Raw genomic sequence first — 24,374 nt, forward strand, 5'->3', positions numbered from 1 at the left:
GCACTCACACAAGCATCACCCACATACAGACACAGCAACATCCACTGCCTCCACTGTGTCCCCCTCCTCGTCGTCTCCCTCCCAGTGTCGTCTACACTCTCACCTGCATGCACTACATCTACAGGCAATAGAACTCGCACCAGAACACCCAGCACCACACCCTGCTCACCTGCACTCACCACCCCCACTACCATTTACACGTCCCCTGTGTCCTCTCCCAGTGTGTCTGTGACGCCCCCTTCCAAAGTACACAAACGCGGGCACCCACACACCCAACATCCATCCACCTCACGACAGCCTCCAGTACCTGCACCTGCACCCAAAACACCTAAAGTGACACCTCCTACAACCACCACCTCTTCCTCCACTCCCAGACCCCCTCCAGCTACCCATCCCAGTGTTCGTCAGAAACTCTCCCTCAGCAACGTTTACCTCTTTGCCCCCATCCCCACCCCTCCAATTCATAAGTCCCGTAGTAGCGCCTCAGCCAAAAAGACTCCAGTACCAGTGGTGCGTGTAACAGGTGTGTGGAGTGCACCGGCCACCAGGGCAGGCAGTGTGACACGGAGCCAAAGCACTGCCAGTCCACCCCCTGTAAAGCATCTCAAGTTGGAAAGTGGCCGACGGGACAGGGTGAAGACTCCTGGTGGCAAAACTGCTCACAAGGGTCCCAGGGGGATTGCAGAGTCAACTGTGACTCCTCCAAAGGTGGTGATGTGCCAGAAGATGTCTGCACAGTCAGGTGAGAGCAGCACGGCAGAGAAGGGCGCCATCCTCCCCAGCGGCCGGGACGCCACCGCCAGCACCGTCGTCACTGGTCAGGAGACCACCGCCGGAGACATTGCCCAGGAGGGCAGGAGTATCGTCACTGGTCAGGAGACCATCGCCGGACTCAGTGCCCAGGAGGGCAGGAGTATCGTCACTGGTCAGGAGACCACCGCCGGAGTCAGTGCCCAAGAGGGCAGGAGTATCGTCACTGGTCAGGAGACCACCGCCGGAGTCAGTGCCCAGGAGGGCCCCGGCTGCCACAGCCCCGCTGGGCAATGAGGGACCGTCATGCCACACACCAATGCACAGGTCAGAGCCCGCCATGGCAAAGCACCGCTGAACAAGGAAATCAGCGCCATGGTGAAGTCCGCTGAACAGGGCAAAGCACCGCTGAACAGGGCAGAGAACCGCTGAACGGGTCAGAGACCGCCATGGCAAAGCACCCCTGAACAAGGAAATCACCGCCATGGTGAAGACCGGTGAACAGGGCAAAGCACCGCTGAACAGGGCAGAGAACCGCTGAACAGGTCAGAGAACCGCTGAACACGGAAACACCGCCACATCAAGCATCGTTATCCCATGTACAGCTGGGACTGTGACTGAACAGGAACCGTCACGGGGAGCCTAATGCAGTGTGGGCACCATTCCCCCTCCAGAATCAGTGGAGACTGTTATCCACTTGAGAGACTGTGGCTTTGCACTCCCCAGGATGGAACATTGGGCAACCCACCCACTGTAGAGACTTGAGAGACTGTAGCTTTGCACTCCCCAGGATTGAACAGTGGGCAACCCACCCACTGTAGAGACTTGAGAGACTGTGGCTTTGCACTCCCCAGGATGGAACAGTGGGCAACCCACCCACTGTAGAGACTTGAGAGACTGTGGCTTTGCACTCCCCAGGATGGAACAGTGGGCAACCCACCCACTGTAGAGACTTGAGAGACTGTGGCTTTGCACTCCCCAGGATTGAACAGTGGGCAACCCACCCACTGTAGAGACTTGAGAGACTGTGGCTTTGCACTCCCCAGGATGGAACAGTGGGCAACCCACCCACTGTAGAGACTTGAGAGACTGTGGCTTTGCACTCCCCAGGATACATCAATGGGCATGGAGCCCCGTCGTGGATCTGGCGTGGTGCTGTAATCCGGCTGAGGTGCCCCCCCTTCCCTTCCCCCTGAGGTGCCTGTTGTATTTCTATCTGATGCCCCAGCAGTGTTCTCTCCGTTTGTGGACAGGTATCTATTGTGGGCCTCGCCCATGCAATTTTGGACCAGTGGTGCACGGACATTGATATGTGCATACCTGCACTACTTCTCGTAATGTATATACTTTTGAATGTGTATATATATATCTGTATATATTTGTTAACTGTATTTTTATACATTACAATGTTTGAACTGATTTCCTTTGGTCTTTGCATTCTTCCGGGGGGGTTGTGAGTTGTTACTGTGATGTTTTGAAATGCATTGGTGTTTGTGTTGTAATGTGCGAGGGTGAGGGTGGGGGTGGGGGTGTTGCGTGTGTGTCCCCCTGACTTTTGCCTCCCCCCTCCCCTATGTCGTAGGTGCAGTACTCACCGTTGTCTTCGCCGCCGCTGTTGCTGGTGTTCATAAATGAGCAGGAAGACAAGGGCAGGTAGGATGTGTAATTCCGGCTCCATGGTGTCCTCCTTCCTCGTGGGATGTGTAGAAGGTGAGCGTTTTCCCATTGCAAAAGCTGTTTCCGCCGTGTTTTTATCCACGGTGAATCCGCCCCGGAAACGGTGGCGGATTAGCGGGTTGTGATACTGTGGGCGGTACATTGTCTTCCGCCTGTCTGTTGGCGGTGTCCGCCGCGCTGCTTGTCTGTACCGCCGTGGCGGTCGGAGTGTTAAAGTGGCTGTCTATTTTGGCGGTTTCCGCCACGGTCATGATTCCCTTTTTTTGTCCGCCGGCCTGTGTGCGGTATTACCGCACCTTTAACACCGTCCGCCAGGGTTGTAATGACCCCCAATACATTTTATTATGCTTCATATTCTATTCACTGAGATTTACATTTATTTCAGTGCATCATATTAATTTAAAAATGTGTCATATTCCTATGCCATGTGTCAGCAACTTCAGTGAATACCATATTCCTTTTACTGTATGTGACATTAATTTCTGTGCTTGCTACATTCTTTTCAGTCTGGTTGTTATACGTTTCAATATATGACAAATTAAATTTAGTATATGTTTAATTTATATTATTCACTAGGTAATATTTTCATTCTGATTTGTTTTTCATTGACTTTGCTACACTTTATATTGATTCTGCCATCTGCCATATTGGATTTGAAACATCCTGAATGGCTTTCCATGGCCTTGTAGATATGGAGTGAGGCAACACAACGCAAGTCGCTGCATTGCCTCGTTTTGTGATAGGAAGGCATGCCATGCCATGCCATGTTCCCACATAACAGCCATGGCATTTGACACATTCCCAGATTTACCCCAAGGGGAGGCGTAAGGGAGGCGCAATGAGGAGAAATACCATTATGTCTTCTTGTTTTTTCCCATTTCTATCTGTGCTGAAGAATGCAGCAAACACAGTAAGAGGAAATCACATCCATTGATTGTTTTTGTGCAGGAAGGTGCGCCTTCATACAATCATACCTACAACACGGACACCCTTGCACCATGGTGCAAGGATGCCTGCATTGGTGCATGGCCGCCAATTGTGACCCAACACTATGGAAGAGGACAGGAAGGCGCCATATCTTATAGATACACTGCATTCCTGCCCTTTTCTTTTGATGCAGGGCAGCGCAGCAAGAAAGCTTGCAGTGGTGCCCTGTGCCAAAATATTGTAAATATGCCCCCTGGCCTGGAGCTAGGGCCTGAAATCAGATATTTGTGGCACTGGAATGCATTCCATGAAGATGTCACCAAGGAAATCCTCTAGACAACCTTATTTGATACATTGAAGGAGCCTGAGGCAGTCTCTCGACCTACTTTACTTACATAACTATTACTGAATAGCATAGTCCTCCATGGAAGTGAACGAGCCACAAGACCCAGTGTTAAATATACTCCAAAGGTTTGAAGGCAGCCTCATACTATACAACTCTACATGCTTCTAACGTTAGAAGGGAAGATGCTGATGACTTGGGGCTCTTTTTACTCAAATAGCTACAGCTAGACATTCACGTTTATTATGTGAGCGAGGGTCGCTCCAACCTCGTCATGGCAGCAGGTAAGAATACTTGGGGTCCACCCGTCCCAGAATCCAACAACTACCTGAACTCGAGTCTTCAGGCAGTGGGCACCTTCAGCAGTTGACAGTGCATCTAGATGCCTGGACACACCTCTGTCCTGGGGGTCAATCAGTGATGGATTACGCTTGTGATGGCCAACTCTTGCTCATAGGGGTCTTTATGTTCTTTCCGAGGTTACAAGAAGATTTGCATGGAAATTAAAAAGGAACAAATTATAACATTGGTGGGAAGGACTTATTTAACTTTCACAAATTTCCCATATACTCATATCCCTCTTTTACAGTGATATAGAGGATATCCTTCTTTAGGAGTTTGCTTTGTGGCTGTAAACTCTCAACCTCTTATCAAGGGAGAGACAAGGCTTCCTAAAGCAGAGGTCCTTCTAGCCCTTAGTGCCTGCCATTACCTGCTTATTCCAGCTCACTAAAGAAAGTAATCCAATCACTTTTCTGCCTTCAACTGCAAGGCCCAACGACAAAGGGACTTATTACAAGACAGGTGGAATGCAATTAACACATGCTTTTACGCATTAATTTTGCTCTGCTTGATTACTACTGGTTAGGTTTTTCTGCACCCTCTTTAACCGGATTTGGAGGAAAAACAGGGAATAAAGATCACATGAGAAGAATTCAAAGCTTTCCCCCGATAAAGAAAATGTTCATGTCACTCACCTACTCGCCCACCAGTCTACTCCACTCCCCACTGGCTCCTAATACCTTTAGTACCTGCTAAGATCAGGTGGCAAATGTGTGCAGTAAAACCGCATAGAATAGGGGATGTAATTGGTCCAATGTGGTTATTCCCTATTTCATTGGGCTTTACTTGTAACTGCACATGACTGTGGCGATTTTCCTGGACAGAAACAGCAAAACTGCATGTGGTTTTACTGCGAACCAGTACCATGCAACTCAGAATCAGGTCCAAAGTCTAGCTAGCTCACTGTAACTGAATAAAGGAGGTTGTAAGGGGATTATACTGTTTAACAGAGGACACATAACTTAATGGGCTACATCTGTCTTCCATTGGCAGGTTATTATCATTATTGTGCTTTCCTCAATGAAGCCAAATTCTTCACTTAGGCATTTGTACTTTGTAAGTAGCACTACAAGTTTTTTGGTATTTATTTCACAGACATTTCCTCCTGTATCCAACATATAGGGCCATATTTATACTTTTTGTATACAGTTTTGCGTCAAAAAAATTAGCGCCAGCTAACGCCATTCTGAAGCGCCATGCAGGCGCCGTATTTATACAATGACGTTAGCCGGCGTTAGCCGGCGGAGCTGCCTGGTGTGCGTGAAAAAAAATGACGTACACCAGGCAGCGGCGGCGTAGGGGAATATGGAGCTTGGGCGCCAAAAAATGGGGCAAGTCAGGTTGAGGCAAAATCTTCGCCTCAACCCGATTTGCCCCATTTTTTTTTACTCCCAACCCCCATTGAAATGACTCCTGTCTTAGCAAAGACAGGAGTCATGCCCCCTTGCCCAATGGTCATGCCCAGGGGACTTTTGTCCCCTGGGCATGGTCATTGGGCATAGTGGCATGTAGGGGGGCACAAATCAGGCCCCCCTATGCCACAAAAACAAAAATAAAAAAATTACTTACCTGAACTTACCTTATGTTCCCTGGGATGGGTCCCTCCACCCTTAGGCGTCCTCCTGGGGTAGTCAAGGGTGACAGGGGGGTTTCCTGGGGGCATGGGAGGGCACCTCTGGGCTCCTTCCGAGCCCACAGGTCCCTTAACGCCTGCCCTGACCAGGCGCTAAAAAACGACGCAAAAGCGGCTGGATGTCATTTTTTTGGACCCGCACACTCCCGGGTGTGATTTTTGCTCGGGAGTGTAAATACGGCGCACATGCCTCGGAGTCAATTTTTTTGACGGGAACGCCTACCTTGCATATCATTAACGCAAAGTAGGTGTCCACACTAAAAAGTGACGCAAACTCCATGGACTTTGGCGCTAGACGCGTCTAACGCCAAAGTATAAATATGGAGTTAGTTTTGCGTCGGAATTGCGTCAAAAAAACGATGCAATTCCGGCACAAACAGAGTATAAATATGCCCCATAGTCGCCACTAGGTAGTTATAGTTAGGACCATGTGTATTTTGACTTGCCTATATCTCTGGCACTGTTTGAAGAATCTTCATGATCTGTCAAGTGGGGGCTGAGAAAAAGGGGGCTAAAAAAACATTGCATTTCCCATGTTAATTCCCATAGGATTCTTTAGACACAACTACAGGCCGAAAAACTGGGCGGAATTGCACCAAATTTGACAGAAAGCTAGCTGTCGGTTCACAGATTACTCTTTCGCTTATTTGGTGTTCAGTAGTTTTATGTTCAGTAGTTTTTGAGTTATTAAAGGGAAAATACATTTGTATATCTATGGCAGAGAATAATTGCAAAATTTGTGAATTTATCGCGAATATGCATGAGCAAAGAAGCGTTGCAGTTGTCTGTCCCCAACTCGACTACAAAGTTGCCCCCACTATTTTATTTCACGGAACACAATCCCCGGGGGTGAAAATCCAAATTGAAAGTGGCATGAGGATTCAGGGTGAAGGTACCCTGACCCCAGGGGTGTGATATAGGTGTGTTTTATGTGCCAATTATGGGTTTAAAATAATTTTGCGTCACTGTCTGTGATATTGGGGAAAATTCACAAATGTTTGTGCATTATTCACGATTATGGAAACATTTAAAATAAAAACCACACTCATTCATACACTAATTTATTCACTCATACATGCACTCAGAGACTTATGCGTCCACTGGTACACTCACTCAGATACTCATGCACCCTCCTTACACCCTCTTAGGCTCACACACCCACTTTTAGACCCACTCACGCACCTACTCACAGATGCACTGAAAGCCCCTGTGGCCAACCTGTGATGCCCACAGCCAAAAGATGTGCATGGCCTGGGGTTAGGTTGGGTGGGGTATAAGGGCTTGGCTGCAAGGTCTGGCAGCAAAAAACAAAGCTTACAGGGACGTTATAATTAGGTTCTGAATTTACTCATACAAAACCATGGAAATTCAGCAGTTATAGTTAGAGATTTTTAAGTATCTATAACTCGCACCCTAAGGTAACTATAACTCGTGACTTCGCCATGCACAGCTAATTACTCCACATATTATATCATTGATGAGATCTTGTATGGCATCTTTGATATTATCACTGCAACATTTGCAATAAATTTATTGATAAGAAACTGTGCTTGGCAAGAGCACAAGTTATAGTTACCTTAGGACGCAAGGGCTATAAAGCATTTCTTTTTATTTTACGCCTCCAGTTGTAAAAAATAAAAATAAAATTAAGCGTGGTCTCCCTCGCTTTGTTAGGCTAATACCCCTAGGTGGGCCAAGTCCGGGGATTTTTTTTTTTTTAATGGGGGGGGGGGGGGCTCCTGGCCCGTTCCCAATGCCCCAGGGACCACCTCCTCCCCAGAACTTACATTTATTGTATGTGGGAGAGGTTTGTGCCCCCTCCGCTGCCCTGGAGGCCGCCACCTCCCCAGGGCTCTTGTAGTATGCGGTAGGGGGGGTCTCCTGTCCATCTCTTGCTGCTCCGGGAACCACCACCTCCCAGGGGCGATTTTGTAATTAATGCAGGGGGCCCTGTGACCCCCCGCTGCCCCAGGGACCACCACCCCGCTGGGAAACACTATATTTGAATTGGGAGGCAGCGGGGCCTTAAAAGCAGGTCCAGATGTCAAAATCCAAAGTTTCATCTTTGTCCCCTGCACACGTGCAAAAATGCTTCAGCAAGCATAGAGCTGCCGTTAAAGCAGCTCCATGCTTGCTGGAGCATTGGCAATGCCTTAAGGCTTTCCCCGCAGTGCCAGGTAGCCTGTAAGGACTTTTCAATAAAAAAAATTTTAAACAATTAAAATAGTTGGGACCACAGGGAGAGCCCTTGATGGCTCCCTCACGGTCTCACATAGCCCATAAAAGGCATCAACATACAAATATAATTTAAAAACAAATTCAAAATAATGAGCACGGGGGAGCCCTTGAGGGTCCCACATAACCGACAAAGGGCTAAAAAAATAGAAAACCTCCATATCTCAGTGTGAAGGGGGTGCGAGTTCAGCTGGACTCTTCTTTTTTTATAAAAGAAATATACTTTAAAAAAAAATATTAAATACATTTTCTGTGTTAAATCCAACAAAAATATCGCATTCTAAGAATATGAAATATTAAAGCCTAAAAAAACTCTCACTTTCTCTTTTGCTTTCTTTATGTCTCTCTTTCAATCAATTTCTCCCATGCACAACCACTTAGACACTTATGCACCCACTCCCTGACCCACTGAGACACTCACGCACCCACTCACAGGCCCACTCAGACACTCACGCACCCACACACAGACCCACTGACATCCTAATGCAGCCACTCACAGACCCACGCACACACTGATGCACACACTAAAATACTGATGTACGCACTCTCACACCCAGACAATCTGACAGCCCCTCTAAACCCCAGATACACCCTCTTAGCCCTATTCTCGCACCCAGAGAAGCTGCTACTAACTCCCGCCACACATGACAAAAGGGCTGTGCACAGCGTGGGTTTGGGTGGTTAGGGGGTGTTGACCACTGGGTCTGGCTGCAGACCCTGTGGCCAACTACCGCTGCGCATGGCTGAAGGCTGTCCATGGTAGCGGTTGGATTAACGTATAGTAATTCAAATTACTGGATGTTTAAAAAAGCATAGAAATTCACTGAAAAAGCAAAGGTTATAGGGATATTATAGTTTAGAAATAGAATAAAAAACAAACATAGAAATTCACTTAAAAAAACAAAGGTTACAGGGTGGTTAAAGTTAGGCTCACATTTTAAACATACAAAATCATAGAAATTCAGTAGTTACAGTTAGAGTTACATCAAGTAAATATAACTCATGCCCTAAGGTAACTATAACTCATGCCCTCACAATGTACATATCAGGAATGGAACATAAGCACAATTGAAATTGTTTTTTGGGATGTTAAAATATATGTAAAAGAAAGAAAATTAGAGACAACTCTTTTTCGAAAAACCCACAGCAACAAACAGCATTCTGCATGGAACAAGCTCTCATCTGAAACATCTAATAAAAAACATACTATTTGGGGAATTCCTGATATTACGTAGAAATTGTTCAAATGATGATGAAATGAAAAAACATTATGCTGAAATGAAAAAGAGATTCTAACAAACAGGATATAAAAAAAGTGAAATACATCAAGGTAATAAAAGAGCTTGTAAAATAAAGAAGAGACACACTCTTAATACAAAAGAAAGAGAAAAAGCCAGTGGAAGATGCACAAATAAGAGTGATATTGGATCATAGCAAGAAACACTTTGCAATTCAAAAAATTTTAAACAGATTTTGGAATGTGCTATATAGAGACCAGGATATCAAGGATAAAGTAGGACCAAATTCTTTGATAACATATAAAAAAGTACCTTCATTGAAAGACATGCTTGTAAAAAGTCATTTTTTATTACCTCAAAAAGAAATGTGGTAAAGTAAAAACAATGGATTTTTCAAGTGTAACAAATGCAAAGCCTGTAAAATTGGAGTAATTGGAGAAACGTATTTCGAAGAGCACAATGGAAAACAAGTAAAGATAAATCAAAGAATAACACAATTTGTGGTATATGTCATAGAATGCATGCGTGACAAAAATACGAGGGCAGCACAATATGCAGCCTGAAAAAAAGAATCTTAGAACACACAAGAGCAGTACAAAAAGAAGATATAAGTTATGCAATAGCAAAACATTATCTTAAACACTCAGATGAAAATTGGACAAGTATGAAATACTATGGCGTAGCATACGTCAAAACGAATGAAAGAGGAGGAAACAGAGAACAAATACACCGGAGATGGGAATCTAGATACATCATAAGGCTGCAAACAAGAATACCATTTGGGCTCAATGAAGAACTTCACATACATTTGTAAACAGAGGAACAACAAATAAGAAAAAGACTACACTTAAAAAACTTGAGCGAAAAACGAGGCAAAATAAGAGAAATCAAAGGGCAATTAAAAAAGAACATGAACAAAGCATTCTATGTGCATTAGGATCAAGGTAGGATGACAAGGAAAAGGACACACTTCAAAATCCAACAAAGAAAAGGAAGAAGAACCCAGTCAAAAAGGAAGAAACTAAAGGACAATGGGAAAATAATTAATCTAATCAAAATGGATCAATACATCATAGAAAAATAGATAATATCGTAAATAGCCAGTTAAAGCTGAAAATAAACAAAAAGGAAAAGAATCTGTGACCACAGACACTAATAAATTAATAGAGTTATGATAGGAACATTAAAAAATTAATAATCATGAGAAATAATTGCTAGAAGTGAATAGTTTATAGTATTAAGAGATTGCTGCGAATTGAATCTGATAATGTAAACAACTATTCTTCATTGATTATTTTTTTATCACATAATAAAACAAAAGGGACTTCAACTCCCAGAGTGCTTCATTATAGCGAAGAGGGATAAAGGGTGAAATGGAAAAAAGCACACATACCATGATCAAGACTTGTGTAGTCGAAACGCGTCAGTGTGCAATTACTCTGTGTGGAAACCAACAATAAAGCTGGAAATAATCAATCTCAGGAGAGCGGTTTTGAAATTATTGGTACTGTGATTTAACACAGAGCATGGTCGGGCTCCGAAAACCATCACTGGTTGAAAGTGTGCTGTAAATGAACTGGCCATGGAGGAATGTTTTTTTGATATATATATATATATATATATATATATATATATATATATATATATATATATATATATATATATATATATATATATATATATATATATGTATATTCACGTTTATTTTAATGGGTATATGTAGTTCTTTTAATTGCCATATATAGTACAACAATATTCACCTGAAAATATTTGCAATTTTGCACATCATATTTCATAAGGAAATCTTGTTTCTTTACATTCCTGTGCTGCCATTCGACATAGCTCTATGCCTGGCAAATATTATTTCCATCTGTATTTAAGTATCTGTGAACGCAGACCAAATCCATAGAGTACCACCAGCACAGAGACAATAATTGTTTCAGTAACTACTTGGCGTACCATTGATCATAGGTGCCGGAAGTAGGGACGTGGGGTGCTGCAACACCCCCAGAAATAACAGTGATGGAGATAAGAAGGTAAATGCCTAATAAAGATGTCTTTTAATTTTGTCTTTTTCTTGATACATTTGCTGTGTATTAAAAGTCAGAGGTCAGATCTCAGGCTATCAAATTGCTGCTTATTCTCACTACAAAGTGAGAGGATTTTGTAAGTGGAACTAGGAGACAATCTTGCTGGCGTACAGGGAGTGTGAAAGGAAAAGCTGTAGGTTGTTATTTTTTTTCTACTCGCAAGCAACATTTAAATACCTGTAGATGGACTGTAAACAATATATGAGCAGATAAGAAAGCACAAGATAGGCACTTTTTAAATAATTCTGAAGAGTGATGGTAAAACATTTGTATAGTATCACAACACATTTAGGCCCTCATTACAACCCTGGCGGTAAAAGCTGCTTACCGCCGTGCTGATGTCCGCCAACATACCGTGACCGCGTCAGAAATCCGCCACGGGTATTATGACCCAAACATAGAAATCCGCCACTCTACAGACACCTACACAAGTCCGCCAGACCAAAGGTCAGTGATAAACTGGCAATAGCAAAACCCACACCGTTACGCCAACAGGAATTCACCCACAGTATCACAACCCACAAATCATAGCAGCGGTTTTTCAACCACGGTAAACCATTGGCGGTAGACACCGCTGCGCTCAAAATACACATACACAAACAAAACAACACCAAATTGGACAATTCAAAGTACACAAACCTGTCACACATACACACACCACACCCACACACCCACAACACTATAAAACACCCACCCACATTACCCGCAACCCTTTCAATGAAAAAAAAGATTGCTAACAGAAAGAGAGACAAGCCAGGAGCACCCAATCAATCTGAGTCACAGAACACCAGCACCCATACACCATTCATGCACATCACAGCATACACCACAACACAGCACCCCATACCTCACCCCACACATCCTCACACATATCACTCACACCACATCCATGGCACCTCAAAGACACCCCAGGTTCTCAGAGGAGGAGCTAAGGGTCATGGTGGAGGAAATCATCCGGGTAGAGCCACAGCTATTTGGATCACAGGTGCAGCAGACATCCATTGCAAGGAAGATTGAGCTATGGTGGAGAATCGTGGACAGGGTCAATGCTGTGGGACAGAATCCAAGAACAAGGGATGACATCAGGAACAGGTGGAATGAACTACAGGGGAAGGTGCGTTCCGTGGTCTCAAGACACCAGATTGCAGTACAGAGGACTGGCTGTGGACCCCTTCTCCTCCCCAACAACTAACAACATGGGAGGAGCAAGTCTTGGCGATCATGCATCCTGAGGGCCTCGCAGGAGTAGCAGGAGGACTGGACTCTGGTAAGTCAAATCTTTACTACTTTATCCCCCCCTACCTGCATGCCATCACAAACTCACCCCCCCACCCCATCACTCCACCAACTCACATATACCCCACTAGCACAACCCACTCATCCCAATCCCAAGCCCTGCATGCAACAACAATGCATGGACACCCATCACAGACCTGCATGGACACCCATCACCCCAGCATGCCCAATAGAGAGACGCACCCAGCCCACAAAATCACCAGTCACACAAGTCTAAGATGACAGGGAACTCACAGTCATAGAGGGAAACACAGCCATGCACAAGATGACACAAGCAGATACATTGACAATGCATTTTTCTCCCAACAGGACCCCTACCCAACGTCACCGGAGAGGCGGTGCCAGCCACATCCAGCCCCCCCCCCAGAAGAGGCCCACAGTGATGACAACAGCTGTGCACGCCTGGATCACGATGACCAAGCTGGCCCATCTGGGACCTCCAGACAGTCGGTTACCCTGCCACAGTCCCAAACCACCACTGAGCCTCCCCCCTCAGGAAACACCACCGCACCCACCCAGTGGGCCCATGCCACTGTCCCCAGGACATGTCAATCAGCAGTGTGTCCACCATTACAGGGAACCCAGGCAACCCCACAAACACAGGACGATCAGGGACCTGGGGTCAGTGGCAGTGGGCACACGGTTCAGGGGACAGAGGCACAGGACAACAGGGAAGCTGGGAGGACTGCTGTGCGACAGGGGGAGGACAAGCCCAGGGAACGGACCCTCCACAAGGCACTCTCAAACATCATGGGAGCGTACCACCATTCCCATGAGACCATGGGCCAGGTACTGGCCAAGTTACAGGAGACCCAGCGGCTGTAGGAAGGACAGTACCTGGGGATCAGGGAGTACCTAACAAAAATATACACCATCCTGGTCACCATTGCAGGGGTGCTGGCTGACATGGGCAAGACCATGAGGGAGGCAGTGGCACAACAACAGGCGCCTGACACTAGCCAAATCAAGGAACAGCCTTCCACCTCCGCCTGCGCTAGTGAGCAGGAGGCCCCACCACAGGACCAACAGGCCACCAGCATCCCACCCCCTGCAGAAGGAGAACCCCCCCGCAAACGGTCCCTGCGATCCAGGCAGAAGACAGAGAACATTGCCAAGACCCCTGCCAGGAAATAAGACCCTCCTAATTGTCACCCTTCTGTCCCACCATGTCACCCTGTCCACCTTGAACTGACATTCCTCCACTTCCTGTGTCCCCTCAGACAATGCACCTGTGATACCAATAGACTGCACTCTAACTGGACATTCCTCCACCATCACGCCAGCCCCTTGCACATACCCCCATACTTATTGGCACAAAAATAAACACCCTTGAAACAAATACCATATTTGAGTCAGTGGCATAAATCGAGAAATGTATTAGTACAGCATTATCAAAGCATTGCAATGAATATGTACAGTGAAATGTACTGCAGGATGACCTTTGGTGGGCAGCAGTACATATAGCAGGAGCCAGAATGGGGCACACAGATCTGAGAATAGAGAATCCAAAGCGTACAGTCTGTGTCCATAGACAGAGGGTAAGAGGCTGCCATGTACAATATCCAAAAGTTTACTGAAAAGTACATTTGAGTTACAGTCTCATACCTGTGTATCACTGGAAGTACTGTTGTATAATGTTTGTTCTGTTGTCCACATCTTCTTCATCTGCCTCCTCTTCCTGACTGTCCACAGGCTCCACCGCTGCCACAAGACTATCTCCAGGCTCATCCTCCTGCAGAAAAGGCACCTGACATCTCAAGGCCAGGTTGTGCAACATACTGCATGCCACAATTATCTGGCACACCTTCTTGGGTGAGTAGTACAGGGATCCACCTGTCAGATGGAGGCACCGGAACCTGGCCTTCAAGAGGCCGAAGGTTCTCTCAATAATCCTCCTTGTACGCCCATGTGCCTCATTGTAACATTCCTCTGCCCTTGTCCTGGGATTCCTCACTGGGGTCAGTAGCCATGGGAGGTTGGGGTAACCATAGTCACCTGTAAATATCGAGGGACAACTGTTAGACACACACTAACCCTTAAGGACAACCCCATACCCAGACACCTACTTATAGTGGGTGGGACCTTGGGCTCACCTATAAGCCACACCCGGTGCCTCTGGAGTTGGCCCATCACATAAGGGATGCTGCTAATCCTCAAGATATAGGCGTCATGCACAGAGACAGGATATTTGGCATTCACATGGGAGATGTGCTGGTCCACCAAACACACTATCTGCACATTCTTTGAGTGATAGCTTTTTCTATTCCTGTAAACCTGTTCATTCGTGCGGGGGGAACAAATGCCACATATGTACTATCAATGGCACCAGTGATGTGGGGGATATGTCCCAGGGCATAGAAGTCAGCTTTCACTATGGCCAAATCCTCCACCTGGGGGAATAAGATGTAGCTGCGCATGTGTTTCAGCAGGGCAGACAACACTCTGGACAACAGGTTGGAGAACATTGGCTGAGACATTCCTGATGCCATGGCCACTGTAGTTTGAAATGAACCACTTGCCAGGAAATGCAGCACTGACAGAACCTGCACTAGAGGGGGAATACCTGTGGGCTGGCGGATAGCTGACATGAGGTCTGGCTGCAATTGGGCACAGAGCTCTTGAATTGTGGCATGATCAAGTCTGTATGTGATGATAATGTGTCTGTCCTCCATTGCCAACAGGTCCACCAGGGGTCTGTACACCAGTGGATGCCGCCATCTCATCATCTGCCTCAGCTGTTGTAGCCTATGGAGGAGAACGGTGACCAGAAAGTAATATTTCCACATAGAATACACAACTGTGCTTAAGTTAGGTCACAGAAGCAGTATGTGAAGTTGAGAGTCAGTTGGTGGGCCTATGTCTGCTGTGACGCAGTTAGGTGCCATGCTATGTGCCCCCCTGAAATGGCAGCTGCCTGACCTGTGAGGAAGGACAAGTGGAAATGAGGTAAGTCCGCTGGCGTTGTGCTCCATTGCGGTAGGCGGTCAATGACCGCCGCGCAACTTCGTATTGGTTATCATTGGGTCCTATGGGTTCCAGGAGCCAATGGCGATGTACTCGGTGGACATGACCGCCATTTTCTAACTACTCACTTGCTTCCTGACCGTCAACAGGAGAGGACCTACACTGCAAGTGCTGCTGCGACTTGAGTCTGGAAGCGACAATGGCTACAGTGTCTGGAGAAATGGCATCTGCCTTCACTGTGGAGCAGTTGGAGAAACTGGTGGATGGGGTCCTACCCCAGTACACGTTACTCTACGGTCCTCCAGACAACCAGGTGGGAACACTGAGAGCATGATATGTGGGCAATGCATGTTTGGAGTGGGGTGGATGTAAGCCACATTTTGGGGGGTGCTGACGCGTCCTGGCCTGAGTGCGGCATGAGAGGTGGTCAGTGTATGTGCGTCAGGGCATGGGTGGGAACTGGGGGGCAATGAGTATCCTGGTCTGGACGGGTGAGTAATTTCCTTTCCTCCTGTCTTTTCCCTCTAGGTCAGCGCCCACCAGAAAAAGGGTATTTGGCGTCCCATCGCCAAGGAGGTACAGACCCTGGGGGTCTATCACAGGCAGAGCACCCACTGCTTCAAGAGATAGGAGTACCTGCGCCGCTGGACGAAGAAAACGGCAGAGGCCCAGATGGGGCTGGTCTCCCAACGTGGAAGGGGTGCCCGTCGCACCATGACCCCCCTGATGTTCTGCATCCTGGCGGTGGCATATCCGGAGTTGGATGGGCGCTTGAGGGCATGACAGCAGCCACAAGGGGGTGAGTACAGATTCTGAATCCTGACTTTGCACGCTTTAAGAGGTAGCTGGGTGGGGTATGTGGGCTGTAGGTGACCCTAGGCCACGGCGATCATGGCAGGGTGGGTCTCTTGTGTTGAGGCTCTGAAGCACTCCAAACCCAATGGTGTAAGTGGGCATATACTACTGGGGAGGGTCCTGTGGGTGTCAGGTGTGCAGATGCTGGCGTTAGCTATTGTACCCCATGGGCTTGTGACTACCTTAGTGACTGGTTCGGCATGGCCTAGTGCATAGGGCAGCTCCCTGTGTGCTGTGTACGCCGACTGTAGTGTTGTTGCTGGCATTGACCAAGTGTATCCTCTGTCTCTTCCCCCCTTTTTTGTTTTGTCACCCTGTCCTTGTGTGCATTAGCATCATCTGGCGGAAGAGCAGAGGCACCGGCGAAGGAGGGAACTGCATCCCACATGGCCCATGAGGGCGAATCCACTGAGGGTGAAGGCACCAGTGGGACGGAGGGCTAGGGGAATACCACAACGGGTACAGGAGGAGAGACAAGTGAGAGCGACTCCTCCTCCGATGGAAGCTCCCTGGCGGTGGCGGACACCTCTGTGCCCACCCCAACACCAGGTACAGCCGCCACCCCCCCTACTAGCACTGCCCTCCCAGCAGCCCCTCAGCGGGTTTCCCGTGCCCGCTCACCCAGGAGGGTGGGTATCTCCTTCACCCCAGGTACCTCAGGCCCTGCCCCAGCCAGCCCTGCTGCCCTCAGTGAGGAGGCTATTGACCTCCTGAGATCCCTCACTGTTGGGCAGTCAACCATTCTGAATGCCATCCAGTGTGTTGAGAGGCATTTGCAACAAACAAATGCATACCTTGAGGGCATTCACAGAGAGCATTTCAGTCTCTGGCCTCTGCACTGATGGCAGCCATTGTCCCTGTGTCTAGCCTCCCTCCTCCAACTTCCTCTACCCAAACCCAATCCCCTCAGCCGGAGCCTATCCCAAGCACACCTTTAGACCAGCATTCACCCAAACACACAGAAGTGGCTCAGGCAAACACAAGCACCACACATCATCCCACAGGCACTCACACAGGCACCATACCCATGCAGACACACCAACATCCACTGGCTCCACTGTGTCCCCCTCCTCATCCATCCCCCTCCCCATATCGTCTCCACTCACACCTGCATGCACTACATCCTCATCCACTAGGTCCATCACCAGCACGCCCATCACAACACAGCCCTCATGAGTGGTCACCGACCTCACACCCATGCACACGTCCCCTGTGTCCTCTCCCGCTGTGTCTGTGATCCCTCCTCCCAAAGTACACAAACGCAAGCACCCACCCACCCAACAGCCATCCACCTCACAACAGCATCCAGCCCATGCACCTTCACCCAACCTCAGCAGAAAGACACCTCCTGCAACCACTTCCACTTCCTCTACTCCTAAACCCTCTCCATCTTCCTGTCCCAGTGTGTCTCCATTTTCCTTGCAAACTTTGACCTCTTCCCTACACCTCCCCATCCTTTCCCTCGGGCCAGGGTGTCCAGATCCCAGGCCAGCACCTCAGCCACCAAGTTGGCATCTGCTGTGGTACCTGCAAATCCCAGGGGTTCAAAGGGGGCACCCATCAGGGTAGCCAGTGTGCCTGCGACCCCTGCAAAGGACCAACCCATTCCGCCTTCTGCCAAGGTGAAGAGGGCGCCAGCAAGCAGCACAGCCAAAAAGCATGACCCACCCAGCAAGGCCTCCTCCAAAACTGCATCTGCCAGTGCCAAGGTCCCAGCAGCATCTGCCAAGGTGGGGAAGGGCAAGAAAACCCAAGGCAAGGCACTTCAGGCCTCGGAGCCTCCAGGTGAGGGACTGGTGCCCACCATAAGTAGTGACAGCTCAGCAACCTGTATAGCGGAAGGCACCTCCACAGGCACCGCCACCTGCACCGCCATCTGTCCCGCCACCTGCATCGCCTCTTGCACTGCCACCTGCACCGCTGCTGCCACAACAACAGTCAGCAGCATCATCCCTAGTGGGCAGCGTCCGAGGCTGCAGGAGACAGCCTGGTGTCTCCCTCCACTACTACCTGCACCACGGCCTGCACTTGCAGCATCTCCGCCGCAGACACCGCCGCAAGCACCTCCACTTGCACCGCCACATGCCCATCCGGTGTCACTACATCTGTCATCAGCAGCATCCCCAGTGGGCAGCCGTCCGGGGATGCAGGAGGGGGCCTGGACCCTCCACCCACCACTTGAAGCACCACCACCAGCACCGGCACAACCAGCAGTTTGCAGCCTTACTCGCCGCAGGATGGAGTGTGGCTCTGCCTCCATGGAGTATCATGCTACCTGTTCCCTGCACATCTTGTGTCTCAGACACCCAGGTGAGGGAAAGGGAACTGCCACACCCCAGTAGCAGCATCACTGGGCACAAGGCCCCCTCCAGAACCAGTGGAGATGTGCATCCACTATCACTTTCCTTGGCAGGATGAAGCAGACTGGGCGCAAGGCCCACTCCAGAACCAGTGGAGATATGCATCCACTATCACTTTCCTTGGCAGGATGAGGCACAATGGGCACTATTCCCCCTCCAGAACCAGTGGAGATATGCATCCACTATCACTTTCCTTGGCAGGATGAGGCACACTGGGCACTAAGCCCCCTCCAGAGCCAGTGGAACATGTCACCCACTGAGAGACTGTGGCTTTGCACTCCCCAGGAGCAAGCAGTGGGCAACCCACCCACTTGAGAGACTTGAGAGACTGTGGCTTTGCACTCCCCAGGACCAAGCATTGGGCAACCCACCCACTTGAGAGACTTGAGGGACTGTGGCTTTGCATTCCCCAGGACCAAGCAGTGGGCAAATCACCCACTTGAGAGACTTGAGAGACTGTGGCTTTGCACTGCCCAGGACATCGCCGTGGGCATGTTGTCCCATGTAGGAGCAGTGGTGTGGTACCATCTTCTGGCTGAGGTGCCACCCCTTCCCTTCCCCCTGAGGTGCCTGTGTGTTTTCGACCTGATGCCCCTGCAGTGTTCTCTCCGTTTTAAGGCAGAAGTCGAGTGTGGGCTTCGCTCATGTTTTTTTGCCCACTGGGTCAAGGACATTTGCAAAGGACAGTGTACGGCCTTCTGTACATATTGTAAATATTTGTATATACTGTTGTTTACAATCCTTAACTTTATCTGCATATTTCTAAATATAACTATTTGCACTCAATTCCTTTTGTCCTTGTGTTCTTCAAGGGGGTTACGGGGTGTAAATGTAATGTTGCTGCATGTTTTTGTGTGTATGGTGTTGTGGGTGAGGGTGGGGGTGGGTATGTTGCGTGTTGCGTGTGTGTGTCACTCCCTTTTTCCTCCCCCCTCCCCTGTGTGCTAGGTGCAGTACTCACCGCGGTCGTCGTCGTCGTCGTCGCCGCCTTCTTTGATATTCCTGGTGTATTAGCAGACACACCAGCATCAGCAGGACCTGTAGTTCGGGCTCCATGGCGTCCTGGTTCTTCGTTGAGTGTTGAACGGTGAGTTGTTTCCCTTCCAAATATTGTTTCCGTCATGCTTTTGATGCCGTTGGTACCGCCCCGGAAAAGCTAGCGGATTGGTGGGTTGTGATAATGTGAGCTGTACATTGTCTTCCGCCTGGCTGCTGGCGATTACCGCCCCGGTGTTTGTTGCTACCGCCGTGGCGGTCGGAGTGTTGAAGTGGCTGTCTGTGTTGGCGGTTTCTGCAATGATCGTGATCCCATTTTTTTTACCACCGGCCTGTTGGCGGTATTACTGCCGCCTTAACACCGACCGCCAGGGTTGTAATGAGGGCCTTAGTTAGGTGATGTGAAAATTATAATTTTTCACTGTAACTTGATTTCCACATATTTTTGTTTATGCTCCATATAGTTTTATCAGCAAAACTGCATGCCTGTGCAAATTCAGTGGCCATTTCAATGACAAATGGGCTCTGTAAATGGCAGTGTGCTCCAAACTCCTCTACCGGCAACAGACCACAAACCTCCTGATGAATGGGTGTGGCTAGTTTGCCTCACTTGTTCTATTTACTGTGTTTGGATGTTTACAATCCCTAAGACCTCAGTGATGTCACATTAGTGGCAGCAACCCCAGTGATGTGACTTTGGTGGCAGCTCTCCCACTCTGATAATTGTTCCAGCACCACTACGATTGATGCAACATTATTGCTAAATTAAACAAACAGCTTAATATATGACACACTATAGGGATATGACAACATTGGATTACTTTTCGCTACTATTACTGATACAAATAGACCCAAGCTGCTTGCAGTGTAAAGATAGCATACAATGTCTCAGTTATGTTACTATTTTGAAGAGAGTGCACGTACATCTGGGGTTCGCTTACAATGCTTGGATGCAGTTGAGGGCTAGGCTGGAGTGGGAACCCACAGCAGCCCTGGCAAATTTTGTCACACCAGCCCCCATATGATGTGTAGCGAGTGAGCCTGATCACTGCTAGAAGGAGGATTTTAGGGGCTTTCTCCCCAAGAAACTTTTGGAGAAAGAAAGACCAAAATGGTGCATTTTACAACACATTTTTCATTACATATTTAAGTATATTAACTCCCAATGCATAGTAAATAGTAAATGATGACCTCAAGAAGCACCAGGATATCCAGAAATATGTACCATAGACATTCTTACAGAGAACACCAAAAATAGACACAAGAGAGTAGTGAATCAAAGAACACAAAGTATAGGTCAGACCAGCCCAATACAGTGTGTACCTGGACCAGAAAGCATAGAAATGTTACACATATGCACCAAGGCCACTGAGGCCAGAGACGGTGGAAATGTCACACAGAAGCACCAAGGCCAGTAAGCATGGAAATGTCACAAATGAACATGCAGGCCAAAAAGAATGGAAACGTCAACGTAAGCACACTAGCCAGAAACCGTGGAAGTTTCACACATAAGCATCCAGGCCAGATGGAAATTGGAAATAAGCACCTAGGCCAGAAGTATGGAAATGTCACAAATAGGCACCCACCCAGTCCAGAAAGCATAGAAATGTCACACATAAGCACCCAGGCCAGGAACCGTGGAAATGTCACACATAAGCACCCAGGATAGAAAGCATGAAAATGCCACACATGTACACCCCAGCCAGAAAGCATTTAAATGTCATATGTGGCCAGGGTATGCCCAGACGTGGTGGGTCCCGTGCTCACTGTGCCACTGGTTTCAAGCTAGCCTGGCTGATGAGGGGTGATGCCCCAAAACCAGTCCCAGGATACTTGTTTCTGGTTCAGGAAGGACCTGGCCTGGCAATTTGTGCTGGACTTTTCCCATGGGGAGCAGGGTCAAGACTGATTTGCATATGCCTGGGTCCAAACTAGGGTGGCATGGTGAGCAAAAGAACAATGGATTTGACCCAGATCTGTGACTGGGGGTGAGTTTGACAAGTTTTAGCACTCTATCCATCAACCTCTTGTATTATACATGGCACACAGGCCAGAAAGCGTGAAAATGTCACACATAAGCACCCAGGCTAGAAAGCATGGAAATGTCACACATAAGCACCCGGTCAGAAAGCATGGTAATGTCACACATAAGCACCCAGGCTAGAAAGCATGGAAATGTCACAAATGACACCCAGGCCAGAAAGCATGACAATGTCACACAAAGGCACCCAGGCCAGAGGTGCTGGAACAATTTTCAGAGTGTAGGTGCTGCCATCAAAGATACATATCTGAAGCCAAAGGATTGTGAAAAACCCAAGCATCACAGAAAGAAAATGCATAGCAAATGATCCGTGCCCATTCCGGTGGAGGTAGTGAGGGTGTGGTATGTAGGCAGTGGGGTATTTTAAAGACCACGGTTGCAAATATATTACGAAAGCATGTTGTGGTAGCGCTCTTTCATTTACACGCAGCAAATTTTCCATTGAAATTGCCAAGAAATCCCACTGAGCTGCAGTTTTACTGATAAAACTATGTAGCATTTAAATAATTATGTGTGGAAATTGGGATTCAGAAAGTATTTATAATTTACACACCACCAAGTAAGGTGTCTTGATTTATTTTGAGCATATTAAAATCATGGTGGTCATCACACTTCAGAATTGCAAAATAATGTGCTTCGTTTTTCTAAATACTGATATACTTTGAAATATTTTGTGCAGTTCCTTTACAGATAGATAGTTTTACAAACTCCTCTAGCTTTGCAGCCACATAAATAAAAGTAAATATCACTTTCCATCAAAAAAGAATAAACAGCAATTTGTCCGACAGCATAGCCAGACATTTTTCCTGACTTTGAATACACAGCAAATGCAACAAGATGAAAAGAAAAAAAAATAAAGGCATTTGTTGCCCATTCCCCTTTTGAACTGTGCGCTGACTACTTTGGGGGGGGCATCAGCAGCATCCCCTATTTCCAACACCTATGTTCGAGGCCATAAAACATGAAGATGGAACACATTAAGGTCGGACAATGCAAACTTAGCAGGTCATACTCATCACCACCAGTCTGCTCTGCTTGTGCTGCCCTCTATCCTCGTGGCTCAAGGACACTGGAGAAAGCCGCACACAGTCTTGGTTCAAAACTCAAGGTCACTCTGCCTCAGAACGGAAGCACCCAGGGAACCCTGTGCATGTTTGCAAGGCAAGGAGCAGCCAGCGTGGGCTTAGATATCCCCTTCTTTTCCTCTGACTCTGCCAGAGGTTTACTGGTGAGTCTGGACAATTGGCCTTTGAAGTAGCCCATGGATAGACAGACTCTGGTCCCCACCCCCTAGACATAGGAAGGATCACCACCATAAGCCCTCATACTCATATAGCACAGCAAAACTCTCATGGCTCAAATCCTTGGGGCAGCCCGCTTTGCTCTTTTCACAGCTATGTTACAGGCAGCAGCGATATGATTGCACAATCTTGGCTGGTCTCTTCTCAGTGCAGTGAGTGGACCCCTGCTATCTGCACCGTTTGATCTCTGCAAGGACAGCCGTCCCCTCATCCTGAAGTCCCTGGTGGCTTATTAGAAGCTGTATTGTGGGTTTAGCTTAGCGTGTTGTAACTGAAGTGCATCATCACAATCACAGTTAAAATAAGCATTTGCATTGCAATGGGTCTCAAGTTAGAGCTATTAGCCCTTTAAATTCCTAACTGGACTTTTCTTGCCGCATAAATTGAAAATGAAAAGTAGAACAGTTGACATAAGTGAGCCAATTCAAAGCATCACGGCCACCATGAGTGTGAGTGCGTAGGAGCGACACAAAAGAAAAAAGAAGTTCACTTGCAGTCAAACGTATCGGCAAACGTGCAATTATCCATGTAACAGGGTCGATGGCCACGGAGGTAATGAAACTTCCCGTGCGGTGGGTGTGGTTAAAAGCCCAAAGATAGATTACAACAGGTCAGAGCGCTTGCACGCTCGACCTAAAAAGCATACACATGCAGCCACTTACTGCCAAAGTCACCTTTTCGTCTTCTGTCATCTCTGTAGCAGGTGCAAAATACAAGTGTATCATCAGCCAGTGCTGTATGCTGTAGTGCTGAACTCCGGTAGAGCAGGCAGCACACCAAGAATAAACAAGGCTGTTCTCTGCGAGGTGTAGGAGGGGGCGTTGTGGTATAGGGTAAAGAGGGGGTGGGAGGGAGGGGCTCCTGTAGATGCCATTCGCGAGCTTCTGGTTGTCGGCCCTCCTCGTTCCTGCACAAGTCACTTCCCAGCCCAGAACTAGAAAGACATCATCCCACCGGGGACCGCCGGGAAAATTGTGCTGATTTAATAAATCACAAGCAAATTGTATTTCTGACGAGGAGGAAGGCAGGGCAGGGGTTTGGGTGAAACGGCGAGGTGGGAGGGTGACACCGTGAAGGGCGGGGGAAGGGTGACAACACCATGGAGAGGGGGAGGTGGGTGGGGGTGCAGGAGATGAACTGCATGCCAAAATGTAAACAAGCAGGAAGAACAAGCATTAGTAACTGCAAGAAATAGAGCTACCGTCAGTAGAAACAGAGTAAAAGTAAGTGCCAAGAACAGGAACCAATAAAAAGCAAGGAAAGCAAGGGGGCAGGATGTAAGCCCCTTTTAAGATTTAAATTAAACACAACAGATTTCACAAGCAC

General features: G+C 47.8%; 1 protein-coding gene across 1 annotated transcript in view; it reads right to left on the reverse strand.

The window, feature by feature from the left end:
• LOC138287453 (cystine/glutamate transporter-like) overlaps positions 1-24,374 on the reverse strand; it is a 348,836-nt gene that overhangs the window by 234,090 nt on the left and 90,372 nt on the right. The gene's annotated exons all lie outside the window — the stretch shown is intronic.

This window comes from Pleurodeles waltl, chromosome 4_1 (assembly GCF_031143425.1).
Source record: "Pleurodeles waltl isolate 20211129_DDA chromosome 4_1, aPleWal1.hap1.20221129, whole genome shotgun sequence".
NCBI classification, from domain to species: Eukaryota; Metazoa; Chordata; class Amphibia; order Caudata; family Salamandridae; genus Pleurodeles; species Pleurodeles waltl.